Source organism: Pezoporus flaviventris, unplaced genomic scaffold, assembly GCF_033815535.1.
Source record: "Pezoporus flaviventris isolate CSIRO_AGI_PZ_B2104156 unplaced genomic scaffold, CSIRO_AGI_Pfla_v1 ptg000078l, whole genome shotgun sequence".
Classification (NCBI taxonomy): Eukaryota; Metazoa; Chordata; class Aves; order Psittaciformes; family Psittacidae; genus Pezoporus; species Pezoporus flaviventris.
In genome coordinates, this window is record NW_026892626.1 from 13,641,302 (window position 1) to 13,668,926 (window position 27,625).

The window sequence follows — 27,625 nt, forward strand, 5'->3', positions numbered from 1 at the left end:
CAAAAATCTTGATCTGCCCAACTCAGCATCCTGTACATGCTGTTCTGGTAGGTGCTGCCAGAGGTACTTAGATTTCAGAAGCAGATCACTGATAGGCAAACAGCTCTAAACTATATTGGGTAAGCATCCCAGCTTTCAAACTTCCTGTTTAGCCTCTCTGAGCACTTATGAATAAATAAGAAAACTCACAAAATACCATTAAAAACTGGCAACTATGAAAGTAAAGAAGTAGATTATTACATTTATAAGCTTAATTATAAAAGATTTCTACAAAACAGAGTGTGCAAATACATCTTCATTTATATAAAGAGTGATGACAAAAGCCTCAGAGGAAATAGTGGCAATTCAGACTGACCTTCAGTGACCGGTTACACACGCAAACCCGCTTCAGGGATTTTCTACTTTTTCTGCTATGTCTCAATTCTTTTTTTTTAATAAAAGGTCATTTTTGCAATTTTGTGGTGGGTTTTTGGTGGTGGTGGTTTGGGGGATCGTTTGGTTTGTTGGTTAGCTGGTTTTGGTTTGGTTTTTGTTCATTTTTAACAGGCTATGGCCATGGCAAGGGCTGGTTTTCCTTCCTTTCTTTTACATTTACATTTTTAAAGCATGCCCCCAAATACCTTCAGAAAGGAAGTGGCACAGCATTCACTCTGCTGCTTACTCTGGATTAAGTTACTCTTTAAAAAAGAATTAAACCCAACAAATAATGCCCTGCTCAACTGTGAAGCCCATAAATTTCAAGGAGAGACCAAATGCCAGAAAGGACAGGGATCTGAGAGGAGCTGACACACACTGTACGTGTGAACCCGGAAACTGGAAAGTTTAGTGTCATACTAAAGCTGACTGTCAGAGAAAGTAAAAGATTTCTGTAATACAACAAGTTACATGCAAAGGCACTAAACTGACACTAAAATGCACAGTGACTTTATTTGTGGAGAGTAGGTTTACAGGGCTACAACACAATGGCAAAGGCAGCATCTGCCGCTTAGAAATACCAGCTGACTGACTACAAACCTAGCATCTGTGCAGGTCTGTGTGTACTCTAATCTAGCATAAAAATATTAATTGCAAAGCATATCAAGTTAGGCATGTCAGCCTTAATATTTTCTGGTGATCTGAACAGAGCCAGAGGATAAGATAAGCATCTTTACAAATCCACTTGGCTTTACTTCAAATCCAAAAGCTTGTTTCTAAGCTGCACAAGAACAGGAACCCACGTAAAATCAAATTTGGAATGCAAAGGCAACCCAGTTCTGCTCATCATCCTCTATGCTGAATCCTGTCAGCAGCAACAGCTTTTTCTGTGCTCACTGTCCCTTCACTGAAATACTCTATGACATGCAATTATTTTTGTCAGATTTGTGTTTTCTTTTACTTTTTCAGAGCCACACTTATCTTTGGGACAATCTGCAAGCTTTTATTTTAAAAAGCATTGCATTTGTTAAGCTTCCACTAATGAAGTATTACCCTTGGCACTGATGAGTTAAAAATTACTGAGCTCTCTTTGCATGTTTTAGGGTGTTCTTTTTTTTTAACCAAGCTGCTAAGTATTCCCCATTTATCAGTGTAGATCAGCTTAATTTGTTCAGCAGCTAAAACTTGGAGCGAACAAGGGTATTTTCAGAACAAGTACATCAAGTTAAAGCGAGGGCAGTTGTGGTTCATCTGAATCATACAACTGCAGATTTCAAATCTAAGCTAAGGAAATAGAGGTTATGACATCCTGCAGCTGGGACAAGTAGTGTTCATAAAGCAACATTAAATCAAGACCACTTGGCCAGTTCAGGCAATTGCTTGTGTGGAAGTGAAAGATCCCATGAGAGCATTAAAAAAACAGAAAGGTTTTGGTGTCCTGACCAAACCCCCTTCCTTTACTTAATGCTACCAGGGACTAAGTTTCTTCAGAGCAAAGCACTGTGGAATTTTGCTGCCAAGGAATTGCTACTGATCTGCTTACACCCAATCACAGAGAACAGGAATTAAACACTTTGTAAAATATTTGGGCAAGTTAATTACAAAAGGTCTTCCCATGCTCCGCAAAAGCCACGTGAGTGTGCTTGCCACTTGGTGGGTTAGTTTTCAGAAAGAACGATTTGGTGATTTGATTCTGTGATAAGGCTACACAAATGCTAGTAACACAGAGACAGAACAGTGGCAGGAAGAAGTAGCTGGGAGCTTTACAGAATCACAGAATCACTGGGGTTGGAAGGGACCTCTGGAGATCAACTACAGCCCCTGCCAAGGGGGTTTGGACTAGGTGGACTTCAGCAAGGCAGCAGTCTGCAGGCTGATAGTAGGCTTAAGGTTTTCATTCAGTCTGGGACTCTCAGGAGACAAAAAAGGACTTGGTCTAGAAATGTTACTTTCCAGTCTCCCATTTAGTAGCATTTCAAAATCTATTGATTCATACAATAAGCTTTAATTAAATACCTGAGAATTGACATTTCCATTTTAAGCAAATGAAAAAAGTTTGTGTTCTAAATTTTGTGAGACAATACCGGTGGCTGAAACAGAGGGGCCATTCACTGCTTCGCTGAATACCAGAACAACTGCATCTGTAGCTTTTTCCTTTAAAGCCAGGAGGAAGCATGAAACAGTAGTACTGATCGGAGACTTCCAGGACACTATCTAGATGCCAGTGTCATGCTGTGTAAACATGTGGATCCATTAGACAATTGTTGGAAGCTGTGACTGCTAAATTTGAGCTAGTGATAGGACTCATGCTGTTTGGGGGGGGGGGGAGGGAAAGGGGGGGGTTGCAAAACCACAGAAGGAAAATGCTTCAGACTTGTTAAAAAAAAAAGTGCAATGTGACCAATGATGCATTGGATGGCCTGCAACCTCTAAAGAGTCCTGACAGCCAGAAAAAATGACCTGAATTCTTAGTTCTCAAACTATTACATAAATGTATAAAATGTATTCCAACCTGAAAGTATAAAAACATTCTCATAAGGACCATATTCACATGCAGAATACAAAAGACTTTCCTTGCAAAGACAATCTACAGCAGTGATTTATATCTTCTTCCACATCGCTACTGCCTGAGCCAATGAATCAATTTTAGTGAAGCCTGAGCTGTAGGGCACCCCCCCACGATGCTGGTCCAGGGAAGGGAGGGGTAGTCACTGCCTTCCTTGGGTTTGTGCTGGCAACGCAATGCTTTTTGCTTTATAGTACTTAATGGTCTAAAACACATGTTGAAATTAATACCTTCATTAGCCATACAGCTGCTACTCCTTATCTCTTCCATTTTTTTTAATTATAGCACTGCAAAATTTTATGTTGTGATTCAGAATTATATATGATTATTATGATAGGTTACTTCTATTTGTTAGAATATGAAACGCAGACCTTACGAATAAAATTATACATTACATCTGACATTTGAAAACATACTCCATTCGTTAAGCTATCTAGAAATACTATGCTCATTCTGTCCATGTTAAAAGTTCTTTCAAACTGATTAACTGGCTTTTTATTTCACTCAAGTTGCTTACATTAGAAGACTAAAAACAATGGGTTCAGCTCCCAGCAAAACTGCAAACGCACTTTAAGGCTGTCACTACAAAACTTATTATTCATGTCCACAGGCTTAGAGATGTGAAGAGCATGTACAACTCAGCATTTCAGATATGATTCATGTTGTGATTTAATCATTCCCGAAATACTGTTTACTACATAAAAGAAATTGTACTTCAACAGCAAGTATCAAAAAGCAAGAAAATCGAATCAACCCAGAAGAGCTACTGAGTCACTAAGGAGGAAGGCAGCCAGATCCACGCTATTCCTGTGTATCTGGAGGTGAACAGTAGCAGAGCTTCTCTTTGCTGACTGCTGGGTGACCACCGCAGACAGAACCCTTCTGCATCTTTCCATGCACATAAACAACTTTGTGCGACTTAGCCAGCTGAATTCATAGACAACCCACATCTCTAATTCTAGTCTTACCAACGTAAATGGATGTGAGCCACAACTATGGCAGTGAAGGACTGGCATAGTCAGTAGAAGCCATCTCCTATGCCTTGTTCCTACATGGCTGGAGCTCACAGACCTCCAGAAACCATTACAGCTGCTGCACAGGTGGGACTTGAGGCAGCAAGAGGTATCAGTCAGGCCTCTTCACACCCACCAGCTTAGCTACTTGCATTCTCCTTTCCATCTAATAAACATAGAGGAAAGGAGCTCTCTACATCCATTTCTCTGCTCTAACACATGCTGCAGCTTCCTTACCAGGTCCTTGAACATGACTTAAATCTGCATGAAAATATAAACAGAAGATCTGCTGTTTCTTTGCAGGAATTTGTGGCACATTCATCTTTGATCTTGAGAAGAGAGGCCAGCCCAAGACCACGATCAAACAGCCAGCCACTGCAGCATGGTTTTAAGACTGCTACAGTTGGTGTTAGGCAATTTCCACCTGTGTGGCACATCACAAATACACGTTAGCCATGGAAATCCCTTTCTCTTAAGATCATGACCACATAATAACAATAGTTTGTGCTTCTATTTACTATTCTTCATCAAATTATGAAACTAAAATTGCAAGCAAAATACTGGCTGCACTGTTTATTTTTCTTGGGTCCTTACACGCCAGCCGCAATACGTGAAACCGAGGGCAAAGAGAGGCCAGGCAGAGCAGGGGAGCTCTGACTGTAACACGAGGTAGTAAAAACCGGAACCACTGCTAGGAGTAGAGAAAAGGAGAGGGGAAAACGTGCATCAAAAAGAGATCAGATCTTTACAGGCCATTACTGCACCTCTCAGTAAAACTTTACTATAAGAAGAATGAAGTGGCACAGGATATCTTAAACCATTTTTCCCCAAATTCAGCCATAATTCAGCACCCTTGAACTAGCCAATCTTTCTTTTTAGGGGAAAACTCATCTGTTCTTAAAGGTTCTCGTGCTGTCCAAGTATTACTGTTCAATTATTTATCTAAACTAAAACACTTAAACCTCTATAATGCCTATATACCTGTGTGTATATATACATATATTTATTGTGAGATAGGGAAATTAGTGCTTTACTGAATTTTTCTTCTCCTTTTGATAAGCTACATCTGCATATTGAAATACTCATTAGAAATTCTGAGTGGTCAGATATATTATGCTTTTTATAATTTAATAAAATATGCTTGTTCTCCATCATTTTTCCCCCAGAGCATGCAAAGGAGCAAATCTATACTCAGCAACCCAAGTGAGTAAGTGTAACACAGTATGCCAAACCCACTGCTTTCTACAACAACAAATCAAGATGACGTTTAGCATAGTATCCTACTGCATGACAAGTATTTCATAACAGGACTGTTAGGTGTCAGTTTTAACCCACCAAGACTGACATTCTCAATGAGGAGGAGGAAGTTACATTTCTATTTTTAGACCAATCTACAGCTTTATTCAAGATCCTCGACTCACCTCACAAATGTAAATAAAAACATCATCACTGGGATACATTAATTCTATGAACCCCTCAGCTGCAGTCAAGTCAGTACACGCAGCAATTCAACACCAAACACGCACAATCGTGTTGTAGATTTTCTAACCACTGGATGAAAACATTGTGTATTGTAAATGCTACACAGAACATGGTAGAGCGAGGCATAAGAATAAATGAAAGTGATCTGTATTTATCAGAATTGATGACATTTTCTTTTAATTTCTTTCAACCCCTTACCAACAACTGTTTCACCTTTTCTTTTTCTTTTCTTTTTTTCCTCCCAGTGGCTGAATCTCAGGCTGACACTCTCCTGGGCTGCACCTCATGTAAGTACAGCTATAGTCATACACTGTGACCATCACTGCATATGTTTTATTTAACCAATTTAAACAGTGAAAATATTTACCCAGATTGGGACTTCTAGACTTGCTATTTACTTCTGTGAAAATGTACTGGATTACTAAGTCCTCACTGAACAGTTAGCCAAGACAAGCATTATGTACTTCCAGATTGTCCTTTTCAGAGATCACAAACCGGTGACCTAAATTAGCCTCATACAAAGATACATCCGATTTACTACATCTTTATGCATTTCTGAAATCTGGACTTCATGGAAGTCCATGATCTGTGATTTTGAGGCACTCCAGGGCTTCTTGCCAGCCAGGAGAACCTCCATCATCGAGAAGAACTGCAGAAACAGACTGGAGGAACATCAGCCCTCGGAAGGTTCTAACTGGCATTACTTCTCCAAACTGCTTGCCAATCCATGTGAAGAAGGAGTCAAGGCTGTAATGCTCTCCCCATGTCCTCTATCACTGGGCTATCATGACAGCTAAAACTGCCTGAAAACCCACAGCCCACATTAATGATTTTCATACACTGACAAGGGCCCATCAGGGAGAAGGAGAAAGGCAAAGCCAACAAACAGCCAACCAGCTTGGGGTAACTCCACAAGGAAGACAGACCTTTAGGAAAGCCAAACAGATTAAAAGGAAAGACACACAAAACTTGGTCTTGTCGAAACAGCCGATACCACCCATCTGAGTACTGATGGTGCAAACACCATCAATACTCAAACTCTGCGGGTGCATTTGAACGCAGCCTGAAGAATGTGCTCCAGGGCAAGGGCTGGCACCTGCTTGCAGTGGCAGGGAGTAGTTGACTTGTTCACCCCAGTCTCATCAATGAGCAAAGGACTAGGAGCCAGGAATAACTTAATGTTAGTATCAGCTTTGCCAGACCAAGCGCTGTTCTGTTCCTCTCAGCAAGCCACTCCATCTTTTTCATGCTCTCCTATGTACAACAAGCATAACGTTTTTGTGCCCAGCGCTCATCTCCCCAGTGTTTAATTCCCAATTTAACATTCTAGTCATAAATGCACTGCCTCCCTTTTACTTTGATAAAGTGCAGTCAAGATCAATAGGTAACACTTTTTAAAAACTCATTTCCAACTATTATGAAACAGGAGCTGGATGTTTATGAAGTAGTTATTTTTTATGTCGGTTTACCATAGGGCCTCTTCAGCCCCAGGCTTACAGCCAGAGGCCCCAAGGCATTTTTGGGAATGGAAACTTTTTGAGTTCAGCTCTTAACAAATTTCCAGCCTGCAGTATGTTTTTCATTAGTCTACATGGTGTTATAATAAATGATGCACTTCCTCTTTCATTTTATGATTTTTTTTTTCTTTAAAACATGCAACAGTTTTTCTGGGTCTGTTTTTTATTACTTTCAATATACTCCACCACACTAATCTTAAAATCTATGTATAAAACCAGAAAGGAGTAAGATAGCAGCTAAAAGGTTCTAGTTTAAATCCTCCACTGAAGGCCAATCATAAACCCATTACATGTATGAAGCTCCATGGGCAGCCATCCCTTCAGGGGCTATTCTTAAAAAATAAGAAGTCCATTATCCCAAAACTTAGAGCTGGCCTAGAAAAGACTCCCCTAAGGTACACACTCAACTAAAAAACTTTGATCCCACTGGCCACATACAAAACATACGACAACCTCAGTAAGCCTCCACATCACAATTACAAAAAGGTCCTTCCATTGCATGAAGATCAACCTGGTAATAGTTCTGGGCCATTCAATTCAAGAAAGCTTCCAGAAAATCAGAGCAAGTTGAATGGAAGGCCACCATGATAGCTGGGGACAGGAACGGTTGCCCTGTGATGAGAAGTTGAGGAAACTGGGGTTGTTCAAGCTGGAGAAGAGAAGGTTTTGGGTGGACCTAACAACCACCATGCTGCACCTAAAAGAGGCTTAGTTAACAGGCTCTTTACAACAATGCATGGTGGGATGAAAAAACACAATGGCTTGAAAAACAGAGGGATTCCAATATATAAAGAAATATCCCTTTTCTTTACCATTATGACAACCAAGCCTTGACACAGGTTGTCCGGAGGTTGCACAGTCTCCATTCTCTGAGTTTTTTGGGAGCTGGTCTGATCTCATAGCTGACCTGCTTTGGGCAGGAATTTGTAGAGAAGACCTCCTAAGGTCCCTTCCAACCGGAACTATTCCATGATTGATTCAGTCCAGTAGAAAATAGTTGAGATTTTAAATACCAGAAACAGAATGTATCTGGAATTTACTCAGACTGTCGGCTTTTCTTGCTCCCTGTTATGATTCCAGGCACATTGGTTTGCTAACACTGTGGTCCAGTAATTTTTTTAAATAATCACAGAAAACCAGCAGTGGATAGCGTTTAACCTCAGACTCCCAATTTCTTAATTGAAATCATAGAAATCTTCCACTGGTGGTTTTACAGCATTCTGAAGCAAAGTTCTGATGGGAGAAAAGAGGGAAATAAAGATTTACCTTACTGGGTTTTGGCCATGCAATGACAACAGCCATCAGTAAACGTCATAGTCAAATACCTGTGCCACAATTAAAAGACTTCTGTAATTGCCTCCTCTGTCTCTCCCTGAATGCAGCTTGTAGAGACACTCAGTCTAAGGGTGAAGTGCCATGACCCATCGATCGTCACACGGGATTCTTTGTATCACGGTATACAAATATGAATGTACTTATGAACAGTTGGTAACAGTGACCCAAACAATACCCCAAATATTTTAAATCCAGCATTATAAACAAACCATAAGGAAAAATAAAGTCTCTTAAAAAAACCCAAACCAAACCAAAACCCAAACAAACACGTAACTTTTCAGAACTTAAGTCTCCATCCTAAAAGCACAACTACCCACATTTAAATCAAGCCAAAGTTCTTCGTGCAGTCTTGTCTTACCCAAACTACTTTTGGTGAGCTCTGCAGGAGGTCAAAAGTAAATGCCTTTAATGCTGCACTCTCAAACATCAGCTCTGAAATGTTTTTCAGGAATGTTCAACTTTCCAGATGCATTTCCACACATCTTTGCTAGTAATTTAACTCAACACACACATAGCACAGACACTGCCATAATTCAAGATAGGCGAGATGAGCATGTCAAACAGGTTACACGCTCCCCAGCTTGTGCAAGCCATGCTCACTACATGTACTAAGGATTCCCTTGTATCCTCCCATTCCACCCTGCTGGATTGGTATGTGTGACACGTTCCCAACCACAGCCATGCCAAGGGCCCCTGTCATTATTCATCTCTCCTCTATACCTTTGTTTCAACATTAATGTGGTCTCTCGGAGGAGGAAAGCTGAGAGATTTGAAAAAGAGAATATTAACTAACATTCATGAACATTAACTGAACTAAGATCAGTCTTTAAGACATTATCTCAGCAAAATTCACACAGTTGGGAAAAATACAGAAAACACCTCTCTTTCTATAGCATACATATGTCTGGAAATGCAAACGGTATTCCCTCCACTGATCTTTCCAAGGAGGAGCAATTCTCCATTATATGTCCCACTGTATATATTTGCCTCTTTTAAATATGGTTTATATATAGTCGATGCACACACATTTTTTAAGACAGCCTTCTTTTTGTATTTTCCCTCTCCACATGATTTTTAATAAGGGTGTATTTCCAGTGGCTGACGGCAGCAGGAAAACTAGGCTATGCCAACAAGAAGGGATTCCAGTCAAACATCATCATGTCTAGCATATTGTGTTTCATTTACAAATCTTTGATTTCTAAATTAATGGCAGTTCAAAGTACACATTAAACACAGCCACTTTGTGCTTATGTATGTAGAGATTGCTAGAGATTAAGCCACTTTTAATTAAAGACTTAAGCAGGTGTCAGCTCATGATACTCTTTGAATTTGGTTTAAACAGACACATGTTCCATGATTATCCAGCAACGCACTTTAAGTACAAACAGAATCAAAGAGATCTTCCTAAACAAAGTGAAGGAAGGCTACTCTGTCGGATGGTTTGAAGTTTGGTACTACTCATCTGTCGTAAGTGTAACATCATATATTCAGTTGGAAAAAACATTCTAAAACACTTTGCAGTTAAACAAAAGCACTGCAAACAGCCCTACGAGACAGAACTCCAGGCCACTCAAACCTATTAACTTCAGTGGGGTTTTGTTCTGCTGCTGTATATGCATCTTACTATCCAAAGTTAATTTTCGGTATCAAGGCCTAAACCAGATAATTTTAAAGCATTTTGGACTCAAATAATGAAAGCTTTAAATATGGAAATGCAATTATTTCTAAGTGGTTTTTGTCCCAGTGTCATACTTTAGAGTTACAGCAAGATGAAGAGCACTCTGGTGCTCCATTACTCAAAGGTTCTTCATTTTCTTTCAAAGTAAATCCAAAGATTAATTTAAAGCCACCTGATGAAAATGCCTTAATATTTACCTTCATATTTTGCTGTAACATACACCGGATTCAAATGAAGTGATTTCAAAAATTAGCCTGGATGCTTCTCATTTCAAGATGTTAAATACTGGCCTTTATGGATTTCCATTACACACTGTCTGACAGCATTTGCTGCTCTGGACTACATGAACTGACTTTTAATTCTTACAGAGGTAATGATAATAAAGTTTGCAGAAGCTGGGCACAGGTGACATTTCAGAATTTCGTATTTATTTCAAGTCCCCTCTTTCCAGGTCTAATTTTACAGAAAGTAAGTGTAAAACTGGTTAGAAAGAACTGCCAAATGCATAAATTCTCTTGATCCTTTTTACCTATTGTATCATTAGTAATAGCTACCTTCAAACTGGTCTCCTAAATCATCCTTTAGATGATGACACTATAACATCTCCGCAGTGGTGTTAGAGCTGACACTTGAAGACAATGAAAGACCACACATGTAATTCCAGAATTTCAAACTAGTAAATCACAACTGAAGTCCCAAAGCCAAGACAAGGCCATTAGTAGAGCTTTGGGAAGAAAAAATGAGGGAGACAAGACAGCAACACCAACCATCCAGCTGACTGTGTCAATGTATGGTGTATAGCTGGGAGGATGGCTAACATGGACAGGGAGGCAAAGAGCACAACTGCCAAAGCAAAGGATATTGAATAGCTGGAGCTGTCACCTCCTGCAACAAAGTACCAGCCTGCATCTTGGATGCTGGTTAATGGATGCTACAGCATGACTGCAAAGCTGAAAAATAGCATAGGTTGATCAGCATGAAAGCACAATTCCTGGAGCTTCAACTGACCCTAAAGGAAAGACAGAGCACTTGTAAAAAAATAGTTTCCATTTTCAGATACTTGTTTCTAATTCTTTAGTATCAAATACAGCAGTACTTCACACACAGAAATCTGTAAAGTTATAAATGGTAGAAACCATTTATGTTTGACTGCTTCAGCTGTAAGGACTAAATCTGGAGTAACTGCAAAGGCTTAAGTCTCAAAATACACACAGTGCAACTGAGAGCTACAACCAGCTCCTGGATTTCACCAGGCTTTTGTCTGGAGACAGCGAGAGGAATCTCCCTTAGCCAGGAAGGAAAAACTAATAAAGTCAGGTAAGATTCTGTCAGCAGCAATGGGAGGCACAGGTTATTAAATGGATCTTTGTATGGCTGCTCCACCTCCAGTTTTATTTGCTGGGAGCTGGTTATGTAACTAACACAAAAGAAAATCACCATTTCTAGGTTGTTTTCCTTTGCAAGCCCTGGGCTGCCAAAAGGAACTGAGGGGAACTCCAAAGCAGCTTCCCTTCTGTTGCTCCTCTGAGTGTTTCTCTTTGAAGTGGCACCCTAAGCGGCTGCTCATTCATTGGGTTTGTAGGTAGTCTTCACAGCAATAACCTTCCAGCCTTCAAGCTTCAGTACAGAAACATACAATTTATTAAAGCAAGTTAGTGGTGGTGTTACTTCAGCCTTTTATTTCTACTTGGTGTCAGACAAGACGCAGGTACTCTTTGTAGTAAGATTTCAGACACTGGAGAAAATGCTGAATGTTACAGACTGATCTGATTTGAATGCTGAATCTTACAGACTGATCTGATATGGTTTGAGTAACACCTGAACAACCTAAGAAAACCATTTAGCTATGGATTCGTTCTAAAATCTAGAGTCAAACAGAGTCAAACGCCACAATGGCTCTAACTCCATTGCAGTATTACTGTGCTGTATTCAACTGAGGGTTTAACCCTTTGTTCCGACAGGGGTTTTTAAAACACTTTTTCCCCACCCCCAAAAAATATGAGTAAGCCTAAAATTAAATATGGAATGACTGCAAAGTGGGCTGGTTAGTGGACCCTAGTAACTATTCTATGATTCTATGACATCTGTTAACAGACAAATGGACCACTGACTTGCCAAATGCCTGTAATGCAACAAAAAGTGTATCTAATGCTGCTCATAATAGCAGCAGCCAAACATCCCATTACTGGTTCCCAAATATTTTCCTGGTGTTGAATGTTTGTAAACCATCCTCTTGCGCTGCTGCCAAACTCCAGGAACACTCTCCAGGCCAATTTTTTGCCCTTAACTAAAAAAAATCCCCACATTATTAAGAATTACTACAGAGAAAAGATTTCAGTGGATCTATCCTAATGGAATGGCTCTCTCTCATTCCCACATAGTGTGTGCATTGTTTATTTTCATTCTTTGAGCACAGGATTTTATAGCCATAATTATCTCATTTTCTCATAGTACAAAGAGTGCGATTTTTATTCATTGAGATCAACATTTTTCTTGCATTCTTCCTGTTTTTCTTTCCCTTTAAAATTAGCTATTAATAACAAATACGACAGATTTATGTTATCGGAATATCTCTTGAGGTAGAGATTTCATTTTAAATGAGCACAGATCAAAAGTAAAATGGACAGCTAGAGGAAATGATGTTTTAACTCCATCTCCATTCTCCATATGCTTTAAAAGAAATAGTTCTTCAACCATGCAACCTCATCTTATAAGCTTTTTGTGCAATAATTTTCACCAAAATCTGGATTCTTCAACACACAAAGTTCAATCAAGCGGATTTTAGAAGCTAGGAGCTTGTCATGGTCACCTGGCTATGAAATCCTGCTAGCCTGCCAGCATGCAAACTTGATGCTTTACATCTTTATTTAAAGGGTGGGGAGAATGCAGTCAAGCATTTATTAAGGAAGATAGTAAAGCCCTGGACTTACTCCCTTCTTATACATCTCCTCTCCTGTTTCTCCTGTGCTGCAAAGTGAGCTGTAGTGCCTTTAGCCTGTCCTGTAGCCTTCACAGAATACACCCAGAGGGTTAAAGCTCTTCCTCCATGCCCACCACCTGAGGTCCAAGAGAGCTCAGGAAAGAGCTGCTGAAAGCCTGCTAACAGGAAAAGGTCAGGAGCAGGGTATTATATCGTGTATGTTTGGATTAGCCCACAATAGCTAAATAAACTGATTTAATGTCTAATGACATTTTCAAACAATAGCTAATACAATTATCCAAAGTATGCAGAGACAAAAGATGCACACAGATGCACCGGAATATGTCTCTAATACATCCACACAAACAATGATCTAACAGTGAATTTCAGCAGTTCGACCATCCAAATTAGAGGCCAAACATAAAGAAGGCAAAGTTTAAAAGCCTACTGACTAGAAAAGATGCAAGTATTCCCGCCTTGCCCATTATCACTCCCATTTGTATGCAGCTATCAGGTTTTTTGCTATGTTTTTAGTGTAATTCATGGTTTTTTTAACAGAATCATGGTCTTTTCAAAATAAATGCTACGGAAATGAATCACAAGCTCTAAAACCTTTTGGAAAGCTTCTCTGAAGTAGCTGGTTTAGCAGCTCTGAGAGATTTTCCCTAAAACCACATAAGGATCCTGAGTCAAGCCAGCAGAGGAAGGACCTGCAATGGGCCCAGGTGCTATCGCTCTTCCAACCTCTTTGCCACTGACTCTCTCTTTGCTGGAGGCTCTTGTAATGATAGAGCTGACACAGGAAAATAACATTCACACACCCATGATACCCCTTCAAAGGCTACGCCTTCACAGTCCATTTTCGAAACCAAGACAGGAAGGTGCAGACACACACATCCCGTACCCTCAATCCCACCAAAAGGGAGTCTGTGCCATCCTATCGGGGCCCCAGAGAATCCAGCTACTGCAGCAAGTTTCACCAGAACTCGATTACGAGCAGCCCTTAGGGAAAAGCTGGTTGAATTTCTCAAACAGAGACGCTGGTTCTGAAGAACGAATGCATGATTAATGGGGTTGCAGCACTGGCACAATTATGGTCGCCTTAATAAAGTTTTCCATCAAAGTTCTTAGAACCTGAAATATTGTAGCAGATTAAAAAAAATAAAAGGGTATAAAAGTTGTGCTCATATAAAAGGCAGTTCTTAAGCAACTAAGCTAAAATTTGCAAGTAAGTCGTGCTTACTTCAGCTGATTTGCACATTCAAGTTAAAGTTTAAGTAATTACCAAAACATTTTCAGACACGTTATGACCAAATATGAACTTGCTGAATACTCACACTAAGATAAACCACAGCTAAACAGTCATAGAATAGTTTGGGTTGGAAAGGACCTTAAGATCATCCAGTTCCAACCCCCTGCCATGGGCAGGGACACCTCACACTAAACCATATCACTCAACGCTCTGTCCAACCTGGCCTTGAACACCACCAGGGATGGAGCATTCACAACTTACTTGGGCAACCCATTGCAGTGCCTCACCACCCTCACAGGAAAGAACTTCCTCCTTATATCCAGTCTAAACATCCCCTGTTTAAGTTTTAACCTGTTACCCCTTGTCCTATCACTGCAGTCCCTAATGAAGAGTCCCTCCACAGCATTCTTATAGCCCCCCTTCAGATACTGGAAGGCTGCTATGAGGTCTCCACGCAGCCTTCTCTTCTCCAGGCTGAACAGCCCCAACTTTCCCAGCCTATCTTCATACAGGAGGTGCTCCAGGCCCCTGATCATCCTCGTGGCCTCCTCTGGACTTGTTCCAACAGTTCCATGTCCTTTTTATGTTGATCACACCAGAACTGCACACAATACTCCAAGTGACCCCATTCATCTTACATCTATGCTAGTGTACATCTACAGTACTGAAAAATAAGAACTCTCAGTGAGGGCTGACCACATCCCATGCAATGAGGAGATGCCTGACCACATCACAGTCCCTTTATCATGTACCACGAAGTCTTCGCGTTTCTTTTCAGGTACCATTAATTCAGCTTCAGATAAAAGCATATTGAGGAATATTTGTGATAAACCTTTTAGATGAACAACTCTTTTACACGAATAACTATTCTTTATAAACAATTTACACATGGGCATGAAGGGCCCAAAAGTACACCCACTAATTCACTAACGCCACAGTGATGCTTCAACAAAACCACTTTAGCTCATAAAAATAATATTCTGGCAACCACAGTCCCAAATAACTACTTTCACTTTAACCTTGTGATTTCTTTAATCCATCTGAATCACTAACTCTACCTAAGTTACCGCAGAGAGCACAGCTAAAAGATGAACTTCTGAAAGTCACTATATTGCCAAAGAAAATTGAACAGAACTTCTCAGGTTTTCTCTTATCTAGCTTATGTAAGTAAAAAATCCTACCAGAATTGTCTATCAATTGTCTATCAATTCTGGTAGTTTGAATTGTCTATCAATCAAACACGGCAGCGTGTCAGAAACATCAGCACCTCAAATCCAGGGTAACTTCATCACCTGAACCACTACCAAATATCCTTTAAACGCAAACCTGCGCTGCTCATATGCAACTTTCATATTAACAGAGTTACTTGCAATTATGAACTTTAGGACTGTGCATTGAATTCACAGAACCATCAGCAATGAGAACTGTATTTGGAGGAGGATGGACAGGCAACTGGCATATTTAATTCAGAGTATCAAGCCAATAGCAACAGTGTACTGCATCTGAAAAGGAGACCCCAAGGCTCTGTGATCCCTGCTGCTTAGTGGCAATGCATGAGGTTATGTGTGCGTTTCACACTCAGACCGGACTCCTGTCCAGCTGAACTTGTACCAGGTGCACACAGAAGTTATCTGGCTTGTGTTTAAAGGTGGTTTAAGCATGGGCTAATTTTCCCTGGCAGGTCACAGAAAAGGCTCCGCCTTCACTGAGGCTGGCACTTGCTTACTTTGCAATAAGGCAGAGTTAAAAATTAAGTCACTAAAGTAAACCTCAAACATCCTTGTTCACCATTTCACTCCGTCCCTTGCAGCTGGGTGTCCAGGACTTGAGTGTCAGCAAAAACTGCTGTGGATCTTCTGCCACAAGAAATACCTGCGCAAGTTCTACAAGTGCAGATATTGTTAAGATTTGGGCCTTTTGGTCAAAGCATGACAGTCTCCTCTGCCTCACAACTACCCCAAGTTACCCCAGACGATCAGGGACAAGCATAACTGTGTAGGGGATTATGTATCTTTACAAACAAGCCTCAGGGAAAGCATGTGAGAGAACCCCAACCAGGATAATATAAAAACTCTCAGGCTGTGGGCACTGCAAACTGAATACACTCCTATAGGAGTGAGCAGTCGCCTCTATAAAACCAAGAGAGCAGCAGACTTGAAGGAGCCACGTTATTACCTTCCACTCTCCCTGGAGACCAAAGGAGTACAATTCCGTCTCCCAGTCTCTGCATTTTCTCCTGCAAAAAGCCTAAACGCTAAAGTTTATGAGGCCTGAATTTCAAAAGGAAAGCACACTTCACCTTAAACTCTATGCTCAACTGTCACTGGTATTTTATCAACTGTAAATCAACAGCTTTTGAGGGCTTTGCTCGGCATTTCGAAACAAAAACCACATATACCGGCTTAACCAAATGAGTGATAAAGCATGAAATATTACAAACCATTAAAAAAGGAAAAAGCATAATCCTGGCCTGCCCCACATTGTCTCCTCATAGAAATGTTACTTCTGAGATTACAGAAGGGCTTGTTTATTTAACAATTTCACCGATCTCCAACAATAGAGCATTCAATGGAAAATATTAACGTGGGACCTACAAACAGAGCCGCTATCTTATATGGATTGTAAATAGAGACTTGGGGTTATTTTACTTTGATATAAACAATAGCAGCTTAGCCAAAAGGAACAAAAAAATAACTGATGTAGGCAAATACTTAGATCATAAATACTGACAAGCAAAGTTCTCAGGTGTTAACCTTAGAGTCTCTCTTAGAGCCCTATTCTGATGTTATAGCTAACAAGACACTATAGGAATAAAATTAAGCAACTAAAAGTATAAAGTAAGAAAACACACGTGTATTGCATAGAGTAAATACAATGCTACACACATGCCTAACATGAACGACAAATTCTTTGTTAATTTTAGGGATCAGCTCCTTTCTGGTTGATAAGTGAAAGGAGATATTACACTTTACTGCTTTGGGGAGGAAAGAAAACATATAAATTAATTCTTCATTACGGTTTTAAATGGCAAATTATTTAAGGACTATTTGTATTCAAGCTAAGTAGGCAGAATCGTGATATTACATGCTTTTTATTCAAATGGAAAGAATTTACATTTCCCTACCATCTCATTAAAGCCAGATGATAAAGCAGCATTTTCCCTGCATGTTTGGGGTTTCTTTCTTTTAATTAAAATGTTCTTTTTGAATGCTTAAAATAATTCTGAGGTTTATAGTAAAGTATTTTCTAAAGCGTACACTGGCTCTTATTCAGGTCAATGCTGGTTACTGTCTAAACTCTCCAGAAGCCAAGTGGATGTTACAGGCTTTTGCTAAAGAGCATTGTTTTGCGAAGCTGGGAAGGGATATGACTCCCAACAAACACAGCTGTGATGAGTCCCTCTAAAGAAAATAAAATGTTACTAACATATTATTTTTGCCAGTTTGGCTTATCTTGCTCTGGATTTATTATTATTAAAATGCACAGCTTCACAGAATAGCTACTCCTAAGGTAAAATCTTCTTGCACCAAGCAGCTCCCCCAGTTCAATGCAGCCGCTGTTTCTCTCCCGTTTTGTACCTACACCGAAGGCTGAACTGTTCTCAGACCACAGCAATGTCCTTTCAGTTTGTCCTTTCCAAAGAAACACCCCTGAAAGCCCCTTTCACCGTTATGAACATGGTCTGCAGGAGAGTCCTTATGGCAGGATCAGGCCCCCTCCTTTTGCAACGGCCCTTTGCGCCAATACAAGCATGCAGCTGAAGCTTAAAGGATTATGTGTATGTATGTGCAAGGGAAGTCACATGTATACACAGAGCCCGGTGCCACTACCCCGGGCAGTGCAGCAGCGTCAGCGGTCTTTTCCTAAGCTCCCTCGCTGTTTACTCCTACAAGAGACACGAGATACTGGAGTTTCTGCTGAGCTCACTTTGAAAAGGGGCTCACTTGATGGGCAAAATGTTTCTGCCAGCCACCAAGGAACAAGAAGGCACTGCCTCCCAGGTGAGATTTTAAGAAGTTCACCTTTTGGATTGTTTTCTGTTTTTAAGAGCTGAAACCCAATTTGCATTAATGCATATAAACCTTGGATCAGTGAAAATGAATAGCGCCATTGTTAGAAATCGATGTTCAGGTTTTAGATAACAGTTCTTTAGGGCCAATGTCATTGTTTAAGTTTGTCATGCTCCTACTTTTATCTAGTTGCCTGAAAGAAAGCTGCATTAGGCTTTTTCTTATTTCTATCAATTTTCACGTTCTTGCACATTAGCTGGATTTCTCATTTACAGCTTCTTTATGTACTGAGCATGTGCTTTTAAGTTTGTTATTAATTGCTCTGAATATGAGATTTCAATCTTTCTGTATATTAAATCTAGCAGTAAAACAGTATAGCACAAGTAGAGCAAGGGAATTGATCAAAAGTTAATCTAATTAGTCTTTAGTAAAGCAAAAAAGGTCTCAAAGTGAGATACTTATGAATCTTCTATTCATAGCGTAATAAAACACACAGCAAACCATACTGTGAAATATTACTGCAGAGCTGCTAAGAGACACAGCAGCAAGTAATTAACTAATTAATCACAATTAAGCTTCATTTTCGTTTCTATTCTAAAAGAAGGTAAGCCAAAGGCAAACTTCGAAGCAGCAAAAAATTTCCTAGCTGCTTTCAGGAGAAGCTTTGAATAAGCAGAATGACTGCTGTCCTTTTTTGCCTCCATAAGCATTTTTAACTATGCTAATCACAATGATATTTGCAAATCTGTTTTCTACTGTTCTTAGCAGAAGACCTACTTTCCTTTAGGGCTTTGTCAGCTGAACTTTATGTCCTTCTTATAGAAAAGCTAAAGCAGCACAAAAAGGCAGCAACCGTTTTCTCATGCCAGAATCACGTCCTTCACGTATTTGACTGGCCCCATCAATGTCCCATGGATTCCAACAGAACTTGGACTAATTCTGAAAGGATGAAAGAAAGTTAATCAAATGTCTGCACAAAGTGGTTTATGTGAATGTCTATGGTTGTGATCTGCACATCGGAATGATCCATGTCAACCTCTGCATTCAGGGTCTGAGCATCAGATAAGAGGTTATCAGAATATTCTGCATATTTTCCACAACAGCTAAAACATGTAGGGCTTATTTAAGTGAAGAGAGGTGAGCAGGCTCCAGTGAGCTCTCTACAAACCGCGGTTTACTGTTCATGCACACCCTGTGCCTGTGTGGGCTATGTAAAAACAACCATTTATCAATCATTACTAAGAAACTGGATCTGTGACAAACTAATTACTCCTCAAACCTACACCCATTAGCACAGGAGGAAGCAGATTATAAATTTAATTTTCTGGTGAATTGACCCAGGCTGGATACCAGGTGCTCACCAAAGCTGCTCTACCACTGCCCTCCTCAACTGGACAGGGGAGAGAAAATACAATAGAAGAGTCATGGGCCAAAAGAAACACAGGGGGAGATCTCTCACCAGTTACAGTCATGGGCAAAACAGATTCAACTTGGGGAAACTAGCTTAATTTATTGCTAGTAGATAAGAGATAGATAGTAGATACTGCTAGTAGGTGAGTAGGATAAGGAATAAAACTAAATCTCAGAATACCTTCCCCTCACTCTTCCCTTCTTCCCAAGCCCAACTTCACTCCTAATTTCTCCGCCTCCTCCCCTCCCAGTGGTCAGAGGGACAGGAATGGGGGTTGTGGTCAGTTCATCACATGTTTTTTCTGCTGCTCCTTCCTCTTCAGGCAAGGACTCCTCACACTCTTTCCCTCCCATTAGAGACAGTTCTCCACAAATGTCTCCAACATGATGTTCCTCTCACATGCTCTCAACTCCTCTCTCCAGCCGCAGTTGCCATTGTGCAGCAACTTTTTCCCCTTCTTAAATGCGTTACCCCAGAGGCGCTACCAACTTCAGCTGATGGGCTCAGCCCTGTCAGTGTTTCTTAGAGCTGGCTGGCATTGCCTCTGTTGGACACGGGGGAAGCTTCTGGCAGCTTCTCACAGAAGCCACCCCTGTAGCCCCTGCTACCAAAACCTTGCCATGCAAACCCAATGCAATTTTATATATCAAGGTTCTGCACAGCTCCTGAAGTAACAAAATCTGCTACAGAAGTAGTATACTCAAGGTGTAACTTCACAGGTAATGACAGACCTTAGGTTTAACGAGTCCTGGTTTAGGTTTAGAGAGCCCTGGTTTACAGAGGTCCCTTTGAACATTTCTTCCCCTGAAATTACTTCTGGAGGTTTTTTTTTCCCTTGAAAAGCATTTGCCCAGACTCATATTGGGCTGGAAGAACAACACCAGTTAAGGATATTTAGGGAAGCATCCCCACTCATACACCTGTGAAAGTAAGGCCAAGGACTAAAGGGAAATCATCAAATACTTAAACCTGTCAAAGCCTCTGCCAGCACCCTAGAATAGAAAGTGCTAAAGGTTATCGCTTTTTCAAGTTTCATGGAAGGGTCATTCCATACATACAGAGGCAACGGGGAGCCTTGTAAGAAATCAAGAAAATATTGATGAATAAGGGGTAAAAAAACCCTGTCACTAATAAGGGGGAGCAGGGATTGGCACATGACATGTAGTAGATGGACAAGTCAGAACCCATTCATGTCAGTAAGATGCTTCTTAACTAATTTCAAGCCCCTGGTAAACTAAAATCCCTACTTCAAATCTTGCAGTCTAATAATACCCATCCTTACATCAGGAATAGTATTATACTAGTTCACCTAGAATGCAAGATATTTTACTCAGATATTATAAATGGAATAAGACACAATCAGCAAATACGCGAGTTCATCCAAGAGGCAGCTAGAAAATATGCCCTTCACCAAGCAACAGAAATTAAAAGCCACAGGAGTGGCAAGAACAAGAGGTTTTAGACTTGCTGACAACTATCAGAAAGATTTCTGTTTATCTCCAATAGATGTGACACATTTTGAAGTCATTTCAGCAACTCTGCTGAGGGCCGATTTCCCCTTCGAACTCTAAACTCCAAGCAGTTTCATACTCATAAATGTTATCTGAGAAAGAACTATGTCAATATTTTTGCATTTACTGGAAACCTGGTCCCTGCAGCCTGAGTTTGTTTCGCAAGAGTTTCCTACACGGGCAACGTGATGTCTTGTTGATAAGTCACAGGGTCAGCTTTCACTGGTGTTTCTAATAGGAAATGGCATTATATTATAGTTTCCAGGAAAACTACCATCTGTGCCTCCTGTCAGTCTTTGCAACTGGCAGCAAAGTATCTGTGCGGAATGTTTTCGTGCTGCCAAATTTCAGCAGTGTTCCCTGTCAGAAGCCCTAAGCACGGCTGAAGCTAAAAAACAGCAGGTTAAGATAAGAGCTGCTGTTTCCACCCTGCCAACTCATTTACTGAGTAATTCTCAGCGTCGGTGTGCCTTTGACATTCAGTCCCTGGATAAATTCAGTCTGCACTATCTAGAACAGGGCTAATTTGCATTAATTTTGATTGGCAAGAATCCGTTTTCTTTACTAGAGTGATGCTGATTTGCAGGGACCAGAAGCAGAATCTTCAGTTCATAAAGTTCCCTTACCTGGAACCTCAGCAACTCCAAAATGCTAGAAATGCAGGGATCTAGCCACTTGTTATCTCGTAAGAGACCTAAACAAGAGAAATTTGCTAAACAAAAAAAATTTACCATAAAACTATCCTGCAATTTTATATTTTCTCAAACATTAAAAAAGCTTTAGCAGAAAATTCTGATTTAATTTCTATGATCTGATGAACTTTACATAAAAGAAAGGAACACGATCAGTTTCATAAACACTTTTTCCCCAAAACCAGCCTTAACTGACTTGCTGTTCCACAGTTTAAGTGTCTACTGGCAAAGGGGGTAAACCTTACAGTTAAATATTGATGATTACCATATAAGAAAGATCCTTTAATGAAATCACCCACCTTGTGTAATGAAGTCATGAAAAACGAACTGAATACCTTCATTAAAAACAGTGTAAATCCACTAAGTCCCAGCTACTCTGTCATCACCACCATGACAGCAAGAATGCTTTCCGAAGGTGCACGTAATCTTTGATAGATCCACTGAGCTGAAGTATTTCATATGGCAAGAAGCCTCCACTTAACTTCAGTTTTATATTGAATGAAAGTATTTGCTACAGCTAATGGGCCTGTGTGCTCTCCAAGAAAACAACACTGTAGGATTTAATTATGTCCTTTGGTTTCTGTTGCTCACCAGTTATAAGCACAGTGGAAATTCTGCCACAGGTTAAATTTTTGCAGCAACTCCCAATCATCTTGCTACTGAATTTTATTCAGGTTTGTTGCCGCTTAGTTTTAAGTAGGACAGTTGCATGAAAATCAGCCTCCAAGTGCTCTGAAAACATGGACCAGGAACTACAGTGGTGCTAACTGGCTGCTTGTATTCCACCACTGAAAGGCACCATCTACTCTGCCGATGCTTAAAAGCTGCCGCTTCTTGTACTCCAAGCAGTCACCTTTATAAAATCTGGAACTCAAAGCATCTAATGATGCCTATTTTCTAATATTACATTCATTCTAATTATTCCTGTTATTTAACACACCATAAGTAACTGGGAGCCAGTATGAATACCAGGAAAACTACAGGGGATTTGGTTTTCATATGACTCAGTTTTTAAGGAAAACATTACCTAGTGATAGCTGGGCATCTCAGAAATGTATCTCATTTCCAAAACCAAGGTAGCTAAGGCTTGTAAATGAATACAGGTAACTGCTGCATAAATTCATGCTGCCTGAAGGAATACCTTATGTTTAGAACTGCACAAAATTAAGGCATTTCACTTTTTGCAGTAATGAAATCTTAACCCACAATACATCTGTGATGTATGAAAAGCCGCACTGTTCACTCTATGGTGAATTCCTTCTCGCAGCACATAAGTGTTATAAAAGAAAAGGTTTGTCAGGTTTTCCATATAGAAGCTCATTTGGAATTCAGTGATAAAGCTAAGTCAGGAAGAGGTGGAGCAGGAGATCAGTCACACTCATCTGATACCAGGATACTGCGAGACATTGGCAAAACATGATGGGGTTTATGGAGTTAACCCATGCAGAGCCCCAGTGCACAAAGTGCACTGAGCAGCTGCAAGGAGGGCACAGCCACCGACAGCCTAGCCCCTGCACAGGCTCCATTACAAAGGAATAAACAGCAGAGAACAGGAGGATTTATCTGGAGTGGCAGATGTGCCTGGCAGATAGCATCTGCGTCTGAACACGGGGCTCCTCCCATGCAACTCTTCAGTGGCCTTAATGCAGGACTATCTCCTCTCCACAGAACCTAAAAGTCTCCCCATTCTGCAGGAATTTCATTTGTGCCTTCTACCCCGTAGCACTTTGTTATTACAACCTTAAACACCACTACCACAATGCCATTCTCCAACAGATGTAACAGGCTCTTAAAAACACCCCTGGGCAGTTTTTATTATGGTTTCCAGAGTAGTTGATCTTTTTTGTCTTTCTTTATTGGTGGGTATTATCTGTTCTCATAAGCTTTAAGCTGCTTAAAAATTGAGGGGGAGTGAAGAAAGAGAAAAGAAAGCAAATACAGTTATCCATTGCTGATGGCTACATGTTGTTGTGAGCAATTGTCTATGAACTCTGAAGACATAAATTGTTCAGTTCTAACCTAATATATAGAAGATGTGCATCTTGGGAAACAGTGGCCGTACCCTAAAATCAAGTTTTCCTCTTTCTTCCAAACCAAAGGCATATCTGAACTCACTTGTTGATGCTTACCACCCAATAATTTGCAGAGACTTGCTTCTGACCATGGCCTTATAACAGATTCCCAAAGAGATAAACAATGTAAATAGATACAAAATGTGTAACTGACATTGTTAATAGTTTTATATTATATGGCATTATATAATAATAATAATAATAATAATAATAATAATAATAATAATAATAATAATGTAAACAAAAGGTTAACACAGAAGAAAGAAGGCCAGGGGCAGTAAGCAGTTTATCATGGCACAAGTGGGATCTGGATGACCAGGTAGCCGCTATGCAAGTGATTTACTACAAAGACGGCGCTTACAGAATGAAAGGAACAAACAAGTGACAGTGGCTGCCAACATCTGTGGAACAATAAAAAGGTCACCTGGCAAGTGAGAGAGAGGGCCACAGGCAGGAGACATATATGAAATACATGAAAGACATAGTCAGAATTTCTGGGAAAGCAGAGCGAGCATCCTCAAAGGATGACCAAAGCAAAATGCAATGACCAGAGAAGCATGAGTATCTCTGTACTCATTCAACATGGGACAGAAATAACCCTTATGGTTCTTGGGAATTTGATTTTTATTGTTGACTTGACACCCCTAAGAACAGCCTGAGATTTCCCATGGGAAAGGCAACAAAGAATTAAGAGGTGAAACAGTATCATACTTAGAAACCCTGTGATAAGTCTGCTATGATACCGTATATGTGTCATATGAGCAAATGATGGGAGGTGCAGCATTAACTGTAACCAAGTCATCAGGGAGAGATAAAGAGGAAAACAAGGGCAAGGCAGATGTGAAAAACAAGGGTTTTTAAAAAATAGCAAAACAGGGGGAAATGTGCATAACCATTTATGTCTGGACAGAATGAACACTTAAGGAATTACACTGGATCAGGGGAAGACACTAAGCTATAAAGCTGGAAATGGGCTCCCAGCACTCAAATTGTGCAGAATTTAGCACGAGTAGGCAATAGTCAAAGGACTTCTTAAAGAAATTTTAGTTATTGTTATGCTGCTACTAAAGCAAGTTCCTACTGCAAAGGGAAATTTGAGTTATTTTCAATGCTACTTTATATGAGGCATTCTTGTTATTTAGTCATGACTTCTTTCACATTATACTGCACTGAATTAACTACATTGTAAAATAGAAGAGCTATTGATTATAAACACAGCACCTGCCAAACTGGTCAAGGATTGCACCACAAAGACATAAATGATAGGGTTTGAAGGGGCCTGTTTTTCAGCCCAGCACCCAGAATCAAGCAGGATTTTCTTCTCCACTAACGTTAAAAGCATTTTATCTGAGCTTTATCATTGTATTGTAAACAGCAGCAACTCATCAACTGCATAAGGAAAGTATATTCTGGAACTTACTTGCCTGCACTGCCGCATTTTTTTTTCCCCTCACATCTAACCTAGGCAATCTAGTTTTACTTTTCTGTATATCCAGCCAACAAGTCTTCTGTTAATCCCTATGGTATGTATATAAGCTAGTAAGCCTAAAAATATGTCATGCTACTCAGATTGAGAGGCAACAACAGTGTGACACTTCATTCTCTCACACTTGAGAGTTCAGTGTGTTCCCCTTGAGGTACAACTAATTGCAGGTATGCCGTTTTCCAGAAACACCAGTCACCCTTTATTTAAAATATTAATAAATAATCCGTAAGTAATATTTAGCGAAACACTTTCAATAAGCACTTTTCAAGCCCTCATGAGTAGCTAACAATGGCTTATACATATATGCAACACTTCTGGCCAAGCTTTTCAGTTTCCTCAGTCTTGATCTGAAGTAAACCTGTGCCATGCAGCAATGCTCAGCACAGCGCTCAGCCTTCCCCTATGGTATTTCAGTCTCTGTAAGAATTAAGAGATCCTGTGAGAACTCAGAAGACCTGATGAAAGTAGGAGTCTTAGGCCCGTCTAGAGGCTTACCTCGTTGGCAACAGTCATGTATGGTTTACAAAGGTATTACAGCTTGTGAAAACACATATTTAGAGGTTAGATAATCTAGATGAGACCTACATCACATACAGACGATAGCAGACCAAGGAGACAAATCATTCATTGTCTAAACAAAAAAAATCTGCAAAACAAGATATACTGCTACAGCTGGATAAAGGTTTGGGGCTTTTTAAGTCAAAATAATCAGAGCGTGGAATGGTCATGCTTGAAACTGTTAACCAACCTGCTCTGCAACTTGGTGCTGCAGTATGAATGAAAATGTCTGAAAAAAGAGACTGTAGCTAGGAACAGCTGTATAGACTGTAATATAAGGAAGCAGCACTTCATTAATTTTTCTCATTAAAAGTTCATTTTATGTATTTTTTTCTAAAACAATCTCTGCAACCAAGCACTCAACTTTTTGTGTAGTATTCTAAGAAATTTTTCTTAAGTACCTTGTGCAAATTTGTATATAAAACCACCTTCACCTTCTATGGCATGTAAAGAAATGGGTGCTTGGCCAAGTATCAGAATTCTAGAAGTACTTCTACACTAATACATTTCCTACCTTATTGTTTCCCCAGTGAACTTGCGATGATTCAAGTTCTAAAGTTTCAAGGCAGCAAAGGCTTGATGCCAGTTTGTAACAGTGTTATCCATAGTACATACACAATTCTGTCTGTGGACTATGTATCAAACAGGAGTGTAGGAACTTCCTGCCATGGGAGAGTTGTATTGGTTTTACAATATTCATAATGAATTACCAAAAACAAACCAAGAAGTACAGACCTTGCCAAAAAAAAACAAACCCAACTGCACTCAGAGTAACTCAACACAAACTGAATACTGAAAAACCACTTTTAGTGTTTCTCTGGCATTTATCCCATAAACACCTGCTTTTTAATTAAGGGAGTTTTCATGGGTGTCTATTTGCTATGGAATAAAGCCTCAGAATCTTTAACTATATGACTAATTATCTTGAAAAAGGCTGCTCTCAGCTTTGGTTGACAGTGTCAGTTAAAAAACATACTTTGAAGATAGTAACTTTAGTTCATTAATCTGAGAAGGTTCCATATAAATAAATCGACAACCACAGAACAGAATTCAGCATGGGATGAATTAGATGAATTACCAACCAACAGTTCAAAAACTCTTTCAAGAAACGATTCATTTTAAACATGTAGAGAACATACACAGAATAAATACATCCATTAATTACAAGTGACATGCAAATACTGTTGAGAACAATCGTCTTTTCAACTGTTCCAATAGGAGGCAGAATGGAATCCGTAACACCATCACCAAATGAGGCTCACACTGTAAAGCCTTTTCAGAGCACCAGAAGAACCTCCAAATTCAAAGTAAATGCTCAGAAACCTTTTCTACTAGCTCCTGGTACAAGCAAGCTCACCTTTGCAAGCAGCACGAGCACCTGTACACTGATTGTTTAGGATGTATGGCCTAGAAAACTGAAACCTCAAAGCCATATATTCTCATCCCGGGTTAAATAAAACCCACGCTCTTGACCGAGAGCTGTTGATCGCGCTTGAAGGGAATGGAGCAGCCCCTCCAATGTCCCCGGAGAACCCCAGCGCAGATGACAATACCATAACAAACCTGCGGGCTCCGGCAGCCCGTATATTTTAAGCAGTAAATCTGAAACCCAGAGACTGAACTGAGCTGGATTCAGCAGCTCGCTCCCCTCGCAGCACAGCCTCTCACTTCTTCAAACTGGCTGTAAACAGGGAAAGGGAGGGGCCTG

At 40.1% G+C, this 27,625-nt stretch overlaps 1 protein-coding gene across 7 annotated transcripts in view; it reads right to left on the reverse strand.

Annotated features, from left to right (window-relative positions):
- The window catches only part of CUNH7orf50 (chromosome unknown C7orf50 homolog), a 133,983-nt gene that overhangs the window by 53,426 nt on the left and 52,932 nt on the right, over positions 1-27,625 (reverse strand). Inside the window, exon 1 of one of the 7 annotated variants that reach the window (XM_061474086.1) lies at positions 27,481-27,594. The exons of 2 other annotated variants lie outside the window; for them this stretch is intronic. The gene's annotated coding sequence lies outside the window, so the exon portion shown is untranslated. Of the gene's footprint in view, positions 1-17,755; positions 18,070-18,964; positions 18,988-19,040; positions 19,671-23,930; positions 23,991-27,480; positions 27,595-27,625 lie in introns of those variants that run through there. 4 more of the 7 variants (XM_061474087.1, XM_061474088.1, XM_061474089.1 and 1 more) reach the window with 4 other exon arrangements.